This window comes from Mixophyes fleayi, chromosome 5 (assembly GCF_038048845.1).
Source record: "Mixophyes fleayi isolate aMixFle1 chromosome 5, aMixFle1.hap1, whole genome shotgun sequence".
In the NCBI taxonomy this organism is placed as follows: Eukaryota; Metazoa; Chordata; class Amphibia; order Anura; family Limnodynastidae; genus Mixophyes; species Mixophyes fleayi.
Genome location: NC_134406.1, coordinates 79,983,110 through 80,001,670, shown reverse-complemented (window position 1 = coordinate 80,001,670; position 18,561 = coordinate 79,983,110). Strand labels below are relative to the sequence as shown.

Genomic DNA, 18,561 nt, shown 5'->3' with positions numbered 1-18,561 from the left:
ATGGAGAGCCTGGCGTGCGTTCCACAGTGGAACGCATGAACCGGATATCCTGATGACGTCACGAAAGTGGGCGTGGCCCAACGCGTTTCATCTGCAGGAGCAGATTTCTTCAGGGGATGTGGTATGAGTGGTGATCTAATGAGCTTCCTTATATATTGTCAATAAATGATTGTTTAATAAAGTGTAATTGAGGATTCATTACTAAGCCTAATCAGAAGGGCTTGATTGTCCATTGTAATAAAATCTAAACACCAACCAAGTCATATGAGTATACATGTAATAATACATCTATCATAAACAAAGTGGTAGTTATAAATGTAAAAAATGTAATTACATAACCAAAGAATAATGTAAGCTAATTGAAATCCCTAATAGTGATTGGTATAACAGATTATATTGGTAACATTAAGAAAAATAATAAACATATAAAGGCGACCACGGTCGTACCATAGGAAATAGTTCTAACATATAGTAAAATTCCATTTAATTCTGCATAAAACTGAAATGTTTAATTGGACTGATAACAAGTCAGAATGATACTAATAATTATTGTAAATGTAAGGCTAATACATACATGACTGATGCTTAAAAACCTCTATGACTAGCTAGCCTAAATGATGACAGTATTAACTGCTAAGATAATTTAAATGAATGGATGAACCGATTCTAATAAGTTTCTATGTTTATATACATGAGGCTAGGAATATCAAAAATAAGATGAGTGGCAATATTGGCCATAATTAAAACACATAAAGAGGCATCCTATCAAGGTAAGTATAAAATTGTAAAAGATTTCCTACATACTGGTTTAAGGAAACACTACATCATGGTAAGCGAGAGGTGGCGTGTCCTGCCACTAATTGTCACTATATTGGGATAGATCTACTACATGTCTACTACTGTACTGGATATTCCCGGGAGGTCTCCCATCCCAGTACTAAGCCAGCTCCAACCTGCTTGGCTTCCAAGGTCGGCAGGGATTGGGCATCACCAGGGTGGTGTGACCGTAGTTTGCATGGAGATACTTTACCCAAAGGGACAATAGGGCATAGACACTACATATCCACGACTTGCAACCAATATAGATATGGTGTTTCTAATAATAAAGACATATTCTATATTGAAATGTCGAATTCCATATTCAGTCCTCGTGGTGTTAAAGTGTCAAAATAGAGGATCAATTTACTTTCTTCTCTATTAATGTTTTTAATGGGGTCCCCTCCTCGCCAGTTATTGTATATAATAACTGTAATACAATATAATCTGTTATACCAATCACTATTAGGGATTTCAATTAGCTTACATTATTCTTTGGTTATGTAATTACATTTTTTACATTTATAACTACCACTTTGTTTATGATAGATGTATTATTACATGTATACTCATATGACTTGGTTGGTGTTTAGATTTTATTACAATGGACAATCAAGCCCTTCTGATTAGGCTTAGTAATGAATCCTCAATTACACTTTATTAAACAATCATTTATTGACAATATATAAGGAAGCTCATTAGATCACCACTCATACCACATCCCCTGATGAAATCTGCTCCTGCAGATGAAACGCGTTGGGCCACGCCCACTTTCGTGACGTCATCAGGATATCCGGTTCATGCGTTCCACTGTGGAACGCACGCCAGGCTCTCCATCATCATACTGCAGCATCGCTAGGGACACAGTTATTATCGGTTCCTGTGAGCTCCACCGCTAGCCTTCCTGATTTCCCCCTGTCTACCATCGTGATATTTGCCGGATGACCGCAGCACATATCGGGTATCTGGACAGTTTTTGCATCCCCGTTTGGAACTATTGCGGTTTGTTTTATTAGGTCATTTTGAGCCATTTTTTACCAGGACTTTTATTAGTGCATCTATTTGGACTGCATTTTTTGCACTTTCCGGATTTTTTATTTTTATTTTTATTTTATTTTAATTTTATTTTTATTTTTATTTTTATTTTTATACTCTTATTGTTATTTTTATTTTCATTTCATGTATGTATTCATTTATCAATATCCAATTATTGTTGATAATACTCATTCCCCTTTTTTCTGGAATGTTTATTTATGCCAATTAAATTCACCGTTTTTTGCAATTCTGCACCATTTCATGTCAACTATCTTATTCTACCAATAGTTACTATTTACATTATAGATATGTTCTAGGCAATTTGAGCGCATTTATTTGTTATACATATTCTGCAGCTGCCTGTGCCCAGAACACACAGATGCACCCGGACAGCATGAAAAATGAGTAGCCAAGTAATCATCAAGTAGAGACAAGACACCCACAGGCTAAATGATTCACAAATAAGGAGGAGCTTGATTAGTAATATATATTTATTGAGCTTTAGTCAAGCACAATGTTCAGGTTAAAATGATATCCACCTACCCTGGGAACATCGTATTTCTGCAGTAAAAGAACCCTGATGGTATTTAACGCTGACACCCTCAGTATCATCCCAGTGACCTTATTAGGTTTCAATGACCCAGCACAAATAATTTGTGAAAGACATAATGGAGTGCAAGGTTGACGGCTCGCACTGTAGGTGGTGTCCCCAAACGCCTGTGTCCTTATATCTGTAATTATGTTTATCTTAATTTTTATTGTACAATAGTACCAAATTACTACATAAGGTCTAAAGTTTTTAGAGTAGTGTGACAGGTTATAGGGTTATAGGGACAGTTACAGAGCAGAGAAAACTATTGTCTCTTTTTAAATGGATTGAATACAATCCTGTTTTAATAACCATCAAGTAAATAGCTAATTTGGCAAAATAACAGCAGTACTTTAAGGGATCGGTAAACACAAAAAAATTTAGTTTTCATTTAAATATGAAAATATCTATCCTTCCTGCTCTTGCACATGGCTTCACTAGGAAGCCTTGCTGGGAAAACACCCTTTCCTCATAGGAAACCAAAGGCCTCCTTCATAGAACACTGTAACGCCAGCCTTCCAATTTCTAAAGCAGAGGGAGCTGAGTGAGCACACTATGACACTGCTCTCCCCATACATTCCTATGGCAGAGTATAACTGGATTGATACTTCACTGTTAATTATCAGGCTAGTTTACAGAACAATCAAGAGAGATTGTGCTTGTTTCAAAGCTCTATAACCTGATTTAACACTTTTTTTTCACAATCCTTTTTCACTAATGCATTTCAAAGGGCCTATTTGGCTGATTTTACATTGCCTTTTCCCACATTTGACATCTTTTACACATATACAGTATTCTGTACAGTAGTTATTTATGTATTACTGTGTATTACAGTCTAGTATGAGTCATATTTTAGTAAGGCAAAAGCTCATAATACTGTGCATTCAGTAGAAAGCACTAGATATATTTGCTGAAAGATGGACAAAAGTTAACTTTTTATTTTATTGCGCAGATGTCATTTTTCATGGAAAGTCCAGTATGTAAAGACATTTTGCACGGTGAACAAAATATTTATCACAATATGTAATGCCCCCTGGTGGCCTATGACTCAGTGACACCCAAAATAGGAGAAGCTGAAAGAGTTCTGCAGCTGAGCGAGGAACAAGAGATGTAAGATGGAGACATGTGTGAGCTTCCAGAAGGAGGGTTCGGAATAAAAGTGCCAAGAGACACAGAGAAAAGTATGAGGTTCCAGAGTTCAAAATAGTGACGCAGAGAGATGTCTATTATAGCATGTTTCTTGTAATAGATAAGAGAAATAGATATGGAGATTTGAAGTGAATAGCCGGAGAGCTGGGATTAAGGCCCTTAGCTGTTTTAAGGATTTTGAAAATTGATATTGATTTTAGATGCTTTTTAACACTATATAATATAATATAAAGCATATTAAATTATGCAAAGTTATCTGTCCTATGTCCTCACCTATACTGTGTCCCTCCAGCTGTCACTCATATCTCCTGTATACTTCACCTCTCCCTTCTGTCTTTCCCATGTACATTCTGCGTTCCCTTATCTATTTCTTTTTGTGTCTACTATATCAATGTGCCCCTATGGAATGTTATGCAATGGCCAAGTCAATCACCTGACCTGAATCCGATTGAGCATGCATTTCACTTGATGAAGACAAAACTGAAGGGAAAATGCCCCAAGAACAAGCAGGAATTGAAGACATTTGCAGTAGAGGCCTGGCAGAGCATCACCAGGGATGAAACCCAGCATCTGGTGATGTCTATGCCTTCCAGACTTCAGGCTGTAATTGACTGCAAAGGATTTGCAACAAAGTATTAAAAAGTGAAAGTTTGATGTAGGATTGTTTAATTTGTCACATTACTTTTGGTCCCTTAAAAAGTGGGAGGCACATATAGAAACCGTTCACCTAATTTAGATGTAAATTCCCTCAAATTAAAGCTGAAAGTCTGCAGTTAAAGCACATCTTGTTTGTTTAATTTCAAATCGATTGTGGTGGTGTATAGAGCCCAAAATATGAGAATTGTGTCGATGTCCCAATATTTATGGACTTGACTGTATATCTGTCATGTAAATTGACCAATGACAGATGGACCTTCTGAAGTATAAGTCTTTATGTTATCATATGGTTCCAGAAAGGCTTCCAAGTACAGTATATTTACAGACAACTATCTTCTACTACTATACTTTAAACTCATACTTTTGTCATGTAAATTGACCAATAGTAGAATTCCCTTGTGAGGTATAAGTATTTACGTCATAAGTTTCCAGCAAAGCTGCCTAGTACTTTATCCTTATAGACTTCACAATGATCTTCTACTATTGTACATGAAACACAGATTACACTCATGTAAATTGACTAATGACACAATTTCCTGGTGAAGTAAAAGTCTTCTGGACATCATATGATTCTTGTAAAGCTGCCAAGCATAGTATGCTTACACACCACACAACTATCTGTCATGTAAATTGAACAGTTACATATTTTCCTCGTGAGTAATAAGTCTTTATGACTTCATATGATTACAGCAAAGCTTCCAAGTACAGCATGATTGTAGACTGCATAACTGTCTTCTACTGCTCTGCTTTAAACTCATGTTTCTGTCATGTAAATGGACCAATGGCAGAATTCCCTTGTGAAGTATAAGTATTTATGACATCATATGGTTCCAGAAAAGATGCCAAGTACAGTATCAGCTTCACAACTATCTTCTACTTTTCTACTACTATACTTAAAACACAGATTAATGTCATGTAAATTGACCAATGGCAGAATTCCCTTGTGAAGTATAAGTTTTTATGACATCATTTGTTCCAGAAACAATACCAGATAAAGAATTATTATAGACTTCACAACTATCTTTTACAACTATAGTTTAAACTCATATCTCTGTCATGTAAATTGACCAATAACAGAAAACCCTTGTGGTATAAGCTTTTACAACATCATATGATACCAGCAAAGCTGCGAATTACAGTGTGCTTATAGACTGCACAACTGTCTTCTACTACTCTATTATAAACTCATATTTCTGTCATGTATATTGACCAAAGGCAGAATTGTTTTGTGAGGTATAAGTCTACATGACATCATATGGTTATACAAAAGATGCCAAGTATGTAAGCTTATAGACTGCACAACTATCTTCTTCTACTTTAAACTCAGATTTTAGGCATGTAAAACCACCAATGACAGAATTCACTTGTGAGCTAGAAATCTTTAATACATTATATGGTTCCAGCAAAGCTCCCATAAACAGTTTGCTTATAGACTTCACAACTGTCTTCTGCGACTCTAAAATCATATTTGGTCATGTAAATTGACCAATGGCAGAATTCTCTTGTGAGGTATATGTCTTTATGAACTATATGTTTCCAGCATGTACAGTATGCCTACAGCCTTCACAAATATATTGTACATGAAATACACATTTCTGTCATGAAATTTGACCAATGATAGACTTTCATTGTGAGGTATAAGTCTTTATGATATCAAATGGTTCCTGAATGTTACGCACCAGGTCTCAGATCCTGTTACTTACCCCTTCACAGCAATAGGGTTTCTGGGATCCGTCTCTGGACCCTTGGGATTAGCTGTGGCAGGAGTGTAGAGGAAACTGGGAGGCCGGATGAATGTCTTGCTCATAGAGCTTGATCTAATCCTGTACTGGATGTTAGGAGGAGGAATGCTGGACTGGACTCCGTACTGGAATAAAAGACTGGAATCTGGACCTGATGGACTGGAACCTGGACATAGGAAGAGGGAGGACCTGAACCCACGACCAGAGACTCATTACCTCCAAGAGCTCAGAGACTCAGACAAATATAGTACCACAACTGGGACTGGAAAGACTCAGAACTCAGGCAGAGGATATACAGGGGTGGAAACCTTCTGAACAGAATAAGCCTGGAACTGGACAACTCAGAACTCAGAACCTGGGTTAGGCCTGGACCTGGTAGTCTTTAACCCGAGACACAGAGATGGCTCCAGAAAGTGTATGACTCAGAACAACAACCTACTGCCCCAGATAGCCAGTAGGAGAGACAGGAATAGATTGGTGAAAGGAACGTCAACACAGAAGGTAACAGCTGGAATCTGTACTCGGGCAGATAGAATGAAGGTGAATCCACACGAGGAATAAATAAGCAAAGTCTTTATTTCAGCAGGCAGAATTAAGCTGAATTCACACAAGGGGTTAATGGTAAAAGTCCATATAACAGCAAATAGGATGAAGCTGAATTCACACGAAGGGTTGATGGTTGAAATCTGTATACAGCAGGCAGATTGAAGCAGCAAACAAACAGGAAGGTAATCGGGAACCAGAAACTAGGAAAGTGTTGCACTGGCAATTTGCTGAGTGTAGGAGGAGACTCTTATAGTCTGCAGATGAAGCTAATTGGTGGATGAGATCCGGTGTTCAAACTTAGCAGGATGTTTAGCAAATGTCTCAGCCAAGATGGCAGCCTCCGGTACTGCAGACAAAAGTCATGCATGTCCCAGGATAGAAGGCTGCATAAGACCAAAAGGGAGATGTACAGTGATATGGTACCACCGAGTGGGTTAAACAGGACTGTGAGGAAATGGGGTGCTACTGGACTGAGAACTTTGTATTCATCACCCGTTTCTCATGGTTTTTTACACTTTTTAATCCTTGGCCCAGTCTAAACAGGGCCATCTTTTCCATTGGGCACGATGGGCAGCTGCCCGGGGGCCCCACGGGCAAGGGGACCCCATAGGCATGGCTCTTAATGAGAATAAATAATCCTGCAAAAGAAAAAAACCTGCAAAAAAAACCTACAAGGGTCACTGAGCAAGTACATCTATCTCTCTATTTCTCTATATATCTATATCTGTATCTGTATACATCTATATAGCTATATCTAGGGGCCCCGATGCACTGCTTTGCCCGGGGGCCCATAATGTTGTTAAGATGGCCCTGAGTCTAAGTATATACACCAGAGCATCGGTGTATTATGTGTATTATTATTTCATGTAATTAGATACATTTTGCCCTTGCTATTACCTGCAATATTGTATGTACTATAAATATAAAGGAAATTGCCATACTGTGTGAAAATAACTGAACAGCAGCAGTGATTTTCCTTGTGTTAGCTAATGTAATTACCATTTGTCTCAAGTGTCCATTGTTATGAGGTGCAGCTTAGATTTGGTTTGTAATCAGAAAAATGTCTGAGTTAACTAGCTGGAAGTCCATGATAATTAGCTAGGTCAACAGGTAATCTAAGAGGTAATGAGGTTAGAACTTCTAAATGATATGCAAAGTGCCTCCACAGTAATATATTGACTGAAATAGCATTGGGAAATATATCAATATGTATCAATATAAATGTTATTGTATCAAAATGTATCACAGATTCAGATGGCGTAATACTGCAGTGTCATTCAGGGGCGGACCCAGACATTTGTCCTACCTCGGGCGATTTTAGGGGGGGGGGCGATTTAGGCCCCGCCCCCTTTCTGTGTTCTAAGGCTGCCGGGCGGCTGCACAGTATGTGCAGGTCCGTTCAGCAGTGAAAGTGTGCTGTCCCGCTGCTCTGATTGTGTTTAAAACACAATCAGAGCAGCCGGGCAGCATACTGTCACTGCTGAACGGACCTGCACAGTGTGCAGCTGTCGGCAGCAAGCCCCTGGATCCGCCACTGGTGTCATTCCCTGCTGTAATATTGTAACCCCATGTTTAGTGTATCCAGCCAAAATAGCTAATTGAGTCAAGCCATTCCATTGTATAATCAAGGTAGCAGAAACTGTATGTCTAACAGCTAAAGTGTCCACTGAGAGACCCCTGCTGTAAGGGGGAGGTTTGAGATATTTAATCTTACTTCCTGTGTATACAGCGAAGAATATAGGGATAGGATAATGCAAGGGGAGCTATTGTAGCTTGGAGGATCCTGGTGTACAGGAGATCAGCGAAAAGGACTCTGGGCCAGGCATCATGGTGCCGCTGGAGAAAACCCTACCAGGACAGGATCTGTGTGAGCCAGTTAACCAGGCTGGGCGACACTGTAACTGTTTTGCTAATCGGTAGTGCTAATATTGCGGGAGGATAAGACTCTGTGTGAAGATATCAGCTGTATCTGGCCCAATGCTACCCACTTCACGCTGGCTGGCCACCCACGGGTGCCTTCCTATGCCAGGGAAGTCTACCCAGTACCTTCTAGGATTCGTATAGTCACTCAGGCAAAATGCAGTTATAAAAATACAACAGTATATTTATTGTCTTACAAACAACACTAGAATATTATGTACACACAGTAAATAAATGCCAGGCAGATTTACCACATTATCTGTCCCTTACCCCAATAACTTAAGGAGATATAGTCACCTGCTGTCCAGACTTCACGACCCATGGATCCCTCTCAGCTGCATATATAGACGCTAGTTAGGAAACGACAATTCAAAACTAGATGCACCTTCATGAATGAAATCCCAGCATGAACACCCTTCCCCCCTGGAGTCGCTCCTTATATCTCAGGTCTAATTTCCACAGTCTTTCTCCTCCCTATGCAACCCCCTTGGTCTATTCTTCTAAACCATTGGTCAGTGCTGGACAAGGGGGGGTTGGAGAGGGCAGTGAAGATGAGTTGTCCTTCCAGAGAACCTCCCCTGTTAGAAGGCCTGTCTGTACTAGCCTGGTGTGAACAATGGACACTAATTAGTTTTCATGGCAACCTAATCCCTACCCATAATCCCCCTGGCTTTACTTTTAAGACAATGAATAGCCACCTTACTGCAAGTCATCAATATACAATACACAATATACATATGTACACTGAACTACAATGTCCCCTTAGCCACATGTAATTGGACAATGCAGTTATAGTCTGGTGAGCTGGGGAACAAACGCATGGGCTATAAAAAGTACATGCAATAATCCACATTATGTGAGAAATGAGAAACTGAATGCTTACAGGGTTATCACACTCATTTCGTCACACTCTGAAAGAGACTGAAATTATTACTTTGGAGTGCTGACTGCAAGAGGCTGCTGGAGGATACATGCTACCATTTACCCTGTAACTTGTCAACGTCTTGTGGTGTTGTGCTGTTGTAATAAAGTCTTATTTTGGATATATTCTAGTCTACCCGAGTGAGTTGAATCCCACAGAGGGTAACTGCCATCCCATCTAAGGGTGGTATCCTCACAAGGACTAAGACCTCGTTTTGTGACACTTTCTAAACTGTCCCTGTACCATTCCTCAGGCTCTGCTGATGTCAGATTTCTCTGCAGGATATTGCCCAGTGTATCTTCACTCTAGAGATCCTTTCAAAACCAGTACATGGGCACTTCCATCTTGGATCCCGTCACTTGCTCTCCCTCAGCCAATCAGAGTACTGCTTCAGCTCAGCTGCCTGCAGCTTCCAATCAAGGGATAGCAGTCTCCATTTCAGGGTTCCCTTCAATACCAGTTCCTGGGTGCTGCCATCTTGGATCTAGTCACCTGATCGATCTCAGCCAGTCAGAGTGCTGCTTCAACCCAGATGACCGCAGTCTCCAATCAGCTAATAACAGTTAGCATAAAAGGACTTCCTGGAGACCTTACCTGCTGCCAGTGCAAAATTGATTTAACAGACACCAACCTGGTTCCAAGCAGTCTGCATTCTTCTCATTTGTTTCTACTCAGACAGTGCAACCTGCATTCTGGTTCCATTCCAGTTCCAGCACTCCGGTTCCAGTCCGGTTCCAGCACGCCAGTTCCAGTCCGTTCCCAATCCGGTCCAGCACTCTAGTCCCAGTCCGGTCCAGCACTCCGGTCCAGTCCGGTCCCAACCTGGTTTCCTCTGCTTAATTTGATCTCTGTTTTGCTATTCTTCACTTCTTGCCAGTCTCCATAGACATTCATAGTCAGTAGCTTCCTGAACCCTTAGCAACTACCACCAGCACTTGTTCTTTTCCTCTCATGCGAAGAAACATTATCAGGCCATCCAAGTTTTTATCACACAGCCACCCGTGCAGCTTCAGACACACAACCCAGTCTGGGTACAGACAAATCCCCAGGTATGACACAGAAATGGTGCCAAGTACAGCATGCTTTGATAGTGCACAACTATCTTCTACTACTATACTTGAAATACAGATTTCTGTCATGTATATTGAACAATGACAGATGTACCTTTTGTTGTATAAGTCTTTATGACATCATATGGTTTCAGCAAAGATGCCATATACAATATGTGTACAGACTGCACAACTATCTTCTACTACTATACTAGTACCATTTACTCTCTCCTTTTCCACTGGCATGTGGCCTATAGGGAGTGTGTAACATTCAATACCCATGATTTTGCACATAAGCTGAATGGCATCCCCAGTAAAATGTGTACCCCGATCACATTCAATGATTTTGGGGATACCAAACCTACAAAAAAATTTGAGAACGATTTTCTTAGCAGTAAAAGCAGCAGTATTAGAAGCAGTATTAGAAGCCTCTACTCAGTTAGAGAAAACATAGATACATACTATTACATACTTGAGATTCCTGCAGGGTGGTAATTGGATGAAGTCGGTTGATATGACCTGGAAAGATCCATCTGTAGAAGGAATATGGGATGGCTCTGTCGTAATCGCTCTTCCAGTATTCTTTCTCAGACAAGTAAGACAAGACATTGTTTTCTTACTAGCCTGTGAAGAGAAGCCCAGTGCACACCAGTATAAACTTACCAATTTGTACATACCCTCCTTACTCAGGTGAGTCAGACCTTGTGCTGCCTCTGCTAAACTTGGAAGATATGTATTAGGAGCCACTGGCCTACCTTGTCCATCTTTCCAGAGTCCGGATGACTCTTTACCACATTGCTTTAACTTCCAGACAGCTTTCTGCTGTAGGGGACACAAATCCTGCATTTCTATTAATTTCTGTACACTGCGAGCTTCAAAAATCATTAATTTGGCTACATTAGTTCTTACGAGTGAGCCTGCTGTTCTTTTAGCAGCCTTATCTGCTCTATCATTACCAAGTGATATGGGGTCCCTGTCGTATGTGTGTGCTTTACACTTGATAACGGCTACTTGCTTAGGTAGTTGTATCGCTAGAAAAAGAAAAGTATCACCACACCAGCTCATCCCATCCCCGATTCTTAGTGCAATTATATTCATCTCATATATGTTTGATATTTTCAGTCGGATCATGCACCAAGAACAACAAAGAATACTGTTACAAAAATTCAAAAGAAGAAAAAGGATGTTCTCTATGGGGCACACTGTGATCTAACTAATCACACCATTAAAATGTAATCCTTTGTTGGTATCATTAAAAAACACATTCCCTTTTAATCCAGATTGTAGGCTTGTAGTGAAATATTAAAAACTAAAGAAGTGAAAAGAATGAAAAACAATGATTAATAAAATGGTAGATTTACTACCTTGCTATGTGATCATAAATCTTATGTTCTCTTATCAATTAAGTCTTTGATCATTTTAAGAAATTTTATATGAAATTACCTTTGTGTCTTGTCTCAATGATTGTTATTAATGTTTTCCAATGAGTGGATCCAATGAATATTCAATTCACTAGTTTCACATGTAAGATAAATCAATTTATGTTACATTTATTCATTTAATATTTAAATAAATATTTCTGTACATTATAACTAACTGAGTAAGAGCAGACTAGTATCACTTATTGTGTGATTAAATGATAATTCTAATCTATATGTTAGTATATGTTAGCCAATAGGGTGATAGTATCATTAGCTTATGCTTTATCAAATATCATGCTATTGATAGAATAAAGATATTTAGTATCTATATCTGCTGGGTGTAATTCTATAGTATCTCTAATAACTGGAACTTTTTTCTCTGCACAATGGATATTAGTGCTTACTAGCTTGTGGGAGAGTTTTATTGATGTCTGTAGCAGAAAATGAGGGTGGGACAGTATCCCCCCTCCCTAATCTCTGAAAACCTTCTGATAACTGTAATGTATGAGCTTTTGCAGAGATTAAAACAAGCTCATCACCATCGCCTTTACTAAAATTAATACAAGCACTTTTCCCAAAACAGGAGATAATTTACAGGGTTCACTGTTTTCCCTGGCTGCACTTTTGTTACTATCCACATAAGGTGGTGAAGGCTCTGTTGCATACTCAGGTTTGGAACAGTGTTTCTTTATCCACCTGCGCTTGCTCTAATTTTGCCCTCATACTGCCAGAAATTTAAACGTGATATTTTTAAGTCGCAATTTTCTTGAACCTAAAATACAAATTTGAGCTTTAACTGTATTAAATATCTCAGGAACAATATGTTATGTACGTCTAGTCGCTATCCAGTGACGATTGTCCACTTCAAATTGTGTGGTTCCAAAGCACAATGCAAGTTAATATCAAAAAGCAGCAGAGTAATAATTCAATAATATAAGTCCAGTCGATTACATACGCAGACGCCTTGGATCCAGCATACAGTCATTCAGTCCTGAAGTCTGTGGTTGACAAGAGTTTCTGCTGGGCCCAGAGCTCATGCTTATATACAGTCAGTGATACAGAGAAAACAATACAAATGATTTGGCATGTTCTATAGGTTCTGGCTTCAGGACAATCCAGTGTAATGCAGGTCATTGGCCAGTTCAAATGACACCCTCCAAGGGTGGGGGTCAGCTCTCCAAAAGATGCATACTAATCTTCCCGCCGAAAGCTGGTTCACACTGGTCTAATTACATTACACACACTATACAATTCTGATAATTTATTCCCTATAATTCATAACTTGCATACGCAAGGAGCGATATCTTAGCCAATAGAACTGGACGTCTGCGAATAAATAGGGAATTAGAATGATACCAAACAATATGTGTTTCCTGTAACCTGAACCTTAGATATCAATGAAGTGTATATAACATTATAACGTTTAACTATAACTCTGCTACATTTCATTATAAATAACTATGTGTTGCAACTATTTTTAATATGAACTAATTACAAGTGTTTGTGTTCATTTAAATGTGTGTATAAGTGCTCACACGTGTTGTGGTTAATGACGCTCCTCCACGCTGTAGCGTACTATTCACATAATTTCAGACATAGACAATTAGATTGATAGATATTAATTTGAAATGACCATATCCAATTATTTGACTAAAAGCTACCAACATTAGGAAAAATTTGCACACATTCAGCGGTTATTTTTTACACTTCTCACAGTACACAGTGGCATTCATACCATATTTCATGCTCATAATATATATTGCAGACCCTTGGGGTTCTGCTATTTTTGTAGCAGGCCCTTGTGTTTCTGACATTTATAATATGGCCCCTTGTCGTGTCTCAGAAATATACAAAGGTGGGGTCCGCGCTTCTAAACCTATGTTTGAGCAGCCATTGGGATGTGTATGGGGCTAGTCCTAATCCCCAAGGGTACAGTAGATAGAAATGAGGATCCCCGGCGCTTATTGAATTGAAATGATGTAGTGAGTTCTTGGCAATCGGCTAGGAGCCTGATTTATTAAACACAATTGATAACCTGTGTAATGATATGCCAGCACTTTTAAAACAGTAACAGTTAAGTCAATCAATACACAATCCTACAATAACCTTTAAGTGTTAGAAGACAGTGCTGTATTACTGCCGTCAGAGATAGCTGAACAAATATAACTGAACAGTAGAGGCTCAAAAATCTACATGTGCCAGAGTATTGGCAGTAAAGAGTCCATATAAGTCCAGTGCTATGCGCTAATAAGTCCAGCAATCCTTAAAGTTGTAAGGAAAATGATAATCACAAGGGTTAATACTCCTGAAAAGTGTGCACTGCCAATGCAGCTAAAGAAACACTGAGTGTGGTCATGGTGATTGAGTTCATACACATAGTGTGAGATGGTAAACTGGAAACTAAAACCGAACAGTCACTGACCTAGATCCGGAGGTATTGCCCAGAACGATCCTGGTCCGGTATTCAGGTTTCCACGTGTGGCTGGAAGGCTCTTCCGGGTCTTGCAACAGAGCAGTGAGAAGTTCCCGGCCGGCCGCCCCTCCTCTCTGTGCAGCTGGATGTCTGCGTCTCTGGTGGTTGCCACAAGTGATGCGCAGTGGCGCGATATCGATGTTAGAAAAAAATATAAAAAATGATGCTCATGAGCTGATAGTAGATACTATGTATTGGTCCTGTATAAATCCTACTCGTTTCGCCCTCGTGGGGCTTCGTCAGGGAGAGTAGAAGTGTATTCCTAGCTCCCATGTCTGTAAACCTTCAGAACTCTTAGGGTAGGTCAAGAGAATAACGATTCCTATTTATAGGAACCCCAGATGTGGTCTCCTTTGGTACAAACAATACAGGCATGTACCCACGATAGTGTATCTGTGGAGCTAGACGTTTCTAAAGTGACATACCCTCACTGTTGCCACTGGCCTTAACGCTTTTCTTCCATTACTGGCCTTAACGCTTTTCTTCCATTGAGGACTTTTTAATGATTTAATTGCTTGGCTAGACGGTCCAGTTAACCATCCACATTGCATACCAAAACAGACTAATCTCTTCGCTTCATCCCACACATACACACACTATCACAAACACACTTTGTTAGTAAAATTTTCTATTGTTAGCTGCCATCTATAGTAGATATATTTAACAATGTACTTTACTATACTATAGCAAAATAGAATGTAATATATAGCTCCATATTTCAATTCTGTGGCAGTATATATATATATATATATATATATATATATATATATACACAAGTTAACCCGTGCATGATACTCATGCATTCTAGTCAAATCAAGCTACTTAAGGTGTTAAAAAGGTTCTTGTCATGCATTTGGGCCTAGCCCAGGCCTCAACCACCAACCACTCCCCACTGTCACCCCCGACAACCACCAACCACTCCCAACTGTCACTTCTCCTTCAAGAAATATATATATATTTTTTTTAAAAAAATCTTTATAAACACTTTTAACAATTAACAAATTAAATTAACAAATTAAAAACATCTTAGTATACCAAATTTCAGCCCTTAACCCGTGCATGATACTCATGCATTCTAGTCAAATCAAGCTACTTAAGGTCTTAAAAAGGTTCTTGTCATGCATTTGGGCCTAGCCCAGGCCTCCTCAGGGGAAGAGCGTTACTTCCCGACGCAAGCGGCTTTTTTAATGTGTGTTCATGAGGTAAAATTACCTCACGAAAATGAGTTTGACCCCTCAACTCGTAAATTTAACCTTTACTACCCCTCCCACGGGGGGAAGGGGGGATGATGGAAGTTAACTGACTTGACTATTCTAATTTTTTTGTCAAATAATGTCAGTATACCAAATTTCAGGTCAATTGGATGAGCCCTTTCTGAGAAAATAGTTTTTACCACACACACACACACACACACACTAACGCACGCCTCTACACATGTGTGTTCATGAGGTAAAATTACCTCACGAAAATTAGTTTGAGCCCTACCAAATTTCAGCCCTTTTTGAAAAAATTTTCCCACACACACTAAGAATTTAGTAGGTCAGTGTATAACTCCGCCCAGCAGGTGGCGCTGCAACTTGGTTTTTTTTTTTTCACACACAGACAGACGCCACTAAGCATTTATATATTAGATATATATATTGACATATATATATCATAGATATATATATATATATATATATATATATATATCTATGATATATATATATACAGTCAAGTCCATAAATATTGGGACATCGACACAAATCTCATATTTTGGGCTCTATACACCACCACAATGGATTTGAAATGAAACAAACAAGATGTGCTTTAACTGCAGACTTTCAGCTTTAATTTGAGGGAATTTACATCTAAATTAGGTGAACAGTGTGGGAATTACAACGGTTTCTATATGTACCTCCCACTTTTTAAGGGACCAAAAGTAATGGGACAAATTAAACAATCCTACATCAAACTTTCACTTTTTAATACTTTGTTGCAAATCCTTTGCAGTCAATTACAGCCTGAAGTCTGTAAGGCATAGACATCACCAGACACTGGGTTTCATCCCTAGTGATGCTCTGCCAGGCCTCTACTGCAAATGTCTTTAGTGCCTTCTTGTTCTTGGGGCATTTTCCCTTCAGTTTTGTCTTCATCAAGTGAAATGCATGCTCAATCGGATTCAGGTCAGGTGATTGACTTGGCCATTGCATAACATTCCACTTGTTAGCCTTAAAAAACTCTTTGGTTGCTTTTGCAGTATGCTTCTGGTCATTGTCCATCTGCACTGTGAAGCGCCGTCCAATGAGTTCTGAAGCATTTGACTGAATATGAGCAGATAATATTGCCCAAAACACTTCAGAATTCATCCTGCTGCTTTTGTCAGCAGTCACATCATCAATAAATACAAGCGAACCAGTTCCATTGGCAGCCATACATGCCCACGCCATGACACTACCACCACCATGCTTTACTGATGAGGTGGTATGTTTTGGATCATGAGCAGTTCCTTTCCTTCTCCATACTCCTAATGTTTTTGATATCTCTTTGATGGGTTTGTTTTGATTTTTCAACCTAATGATGGCTTGCTTCACTGATCGTGACAGCTCTTTGGATCTCATATTGAAAGTCGACAGCAACAAATTCCAAATGCAAATGTCACACCTAGAGTCAACTCCAGACTTTTTACCTGCTTAATTGATGATAAAATAATGAGTGAATAGCCCACACATGTCCATGAAATAGTTTTGAGTCGATTGTCACATTACGTTTGGTCCATTAAAACGTGTGAGGCACATATAGAAACCGTTGTAATTCCTACACCATTCACCTGATTTGGATGTAAATCCCCTCAAATTAAAGCTGAAAGTCTGCAGTTAAAGCACATCTTGTTATTTTCACTTCAAATCCATTGTGGTGGTGTATAGAGCCCAAAATATGAGAATTGTGTCAATGTCCCAATATTTATGGACTTGACTGTGTATATATATATATATATAAATATATATATATATATATATATATATATATATATATATATATATACTGCCACCTAATTGAAATATATTTATATATTTATATATTTATATCTGCAAATATCATAAGATTTGGCATCCCTGGTATAGATCACAATTTGTTAATCATGGAGAGGATTATGGCGTGAGAGGAGTAAGTTGAAAGCCAGTTATGATAACCACTTTCTATGTTTCCTCATGTAATTCTTATTGAATATGTCAGTCCTGCCCGGCAATATGCAGCAATATGGCACTATGATGCTGACATGCAGGCTTTCTATGATGTCACTGTGCTGAATATTATTAAATTATAGATATATTGAGTTTACATATATGTATGGAACGACTTTTGTTTGCTTATAGCTTTTAAGTCCTATTGTATAAACAAGTTCTCACAGCCTGAATATGTCTTAATCAGATACACTATCATTAGTTAGATTCAAAATGTACATATTGTATTGTTATGTATTTCTAAAACCAATAAAAATACTTTATCAAAAATAAATAAATCTTTGGCCATATAGAAACATAATATACACTATTTAAGCAAACAAACGCTATGTATAGCAATCGCAAAGATAGGACTATGTAAAACAATATTACCTGTATCCCTCCAGGTTCACTACAGCACCTCTGAAAAACCAAATTTCTGCTTTGAGAGTTTATCGACACAAGATGTACAATAGAAGTATAGAGTGAAATTCGTTCTTACCTTATGTGATGCATCTTCCACCCTTTGTTGAGAAACCGAAATCCATAGGTCTGCAACCCCTAGAGTAGTGTGGAGTCCGTTGACGAGCCCCCAAATCCATCAGCAGCAGCAGCAGAAGCTATTTATATAGCGCTTCTAATTCCTCAGTGCTGTACAGAGAACTCTTTCACATGACTCCCTGCCCCATTGGAGCTTACAGTCTAAATTCCCTGACATACACACACACAGACAGACAGAGAGAGAGAGAGACTAGGGTCAATTTGTTAGCAGACAATTAACCTACCAGTATGTTTTTGGAGTGTGGAAGGAAACTAAAGCTCCCGGGGAAAACCCACGCAAATGCGGGGAGAGCATATAAACTCCACACAGATAAGGCCATGGAGGGAATCGACATATGTATGATATGCAATAAAGATTCTTCTGTGGTTCCAAAGCACAAACGTTTTAGTCGCAAAATAGATTACAGGGCAAAGTATCGCGTACATAAACTTGCGCAGTTGGCATCAACACAGGCTTCTATAAGAACGCTCTGGTTTC

The 18,561-nt window shown here is 38.9% G+C and overlaps 1 pseudogene; it reads right to left on the bottom strand.

Moving 5' to 3' along the window:
• Nucleotides 1-893: 893 nt before the first annotated feature.
• LOC142159675 (5S ribosomal RNA) lies at nt 894-1,012 on the bottom strand (annotated as a pseudogene).
• Between the last annotated feature and the right edge of the window lie 17,549 nt (nt 1,013-18,561).